The sequence below is a fragment of the Aplysia californica genome, unplaced genomic scaffold, assembly GCF_000002075.1.
Source record: "Aplysia californica isolate F4 #8 unplaced genomic scaffold, AplCal3.0 scaffold00032, whole genome shotgun sequence".
In the NCBI taxonomy this organism is placed as follows: Eukaryota; Metazoa; Mollusca; class Gastropoda; order Aplysiida; family Aplysiidae; genus Aplysia; species Aplysia californica.
This window is the reverse complement of record NW_004797302.1, coordinates 521,346-521,606: the sequence shown is the minus strand read 5'-3', so window position 1 is coordinate 521,606 and position 261 is coordinate 521,346.

Sequence of the window (261 nt, the reverse complement as noted above, 5' to 3'; positions counted from 1 at the left end):
CACACACATGACAGAGAACACTGTCGCACGCGCGCACACACACACACACACGCGCGCGTACGAAAGCGCGCGCACAAACGCAAACTCTCGTGTTTTCCAGACAAGGCGGCCCTCTTACTGAAGCAAATTATTCAAAACAAGGGCAGCTTCTGTGCTCTGAGACAGAAGAGAAAAGAAAAAAATTTGAGATTTGAGAGGAACAAAAGAAAAAGAAAAGAAAAAAAAAGGAAGAGGAAGAGCAGAATGAAATGTTGAGCTTGG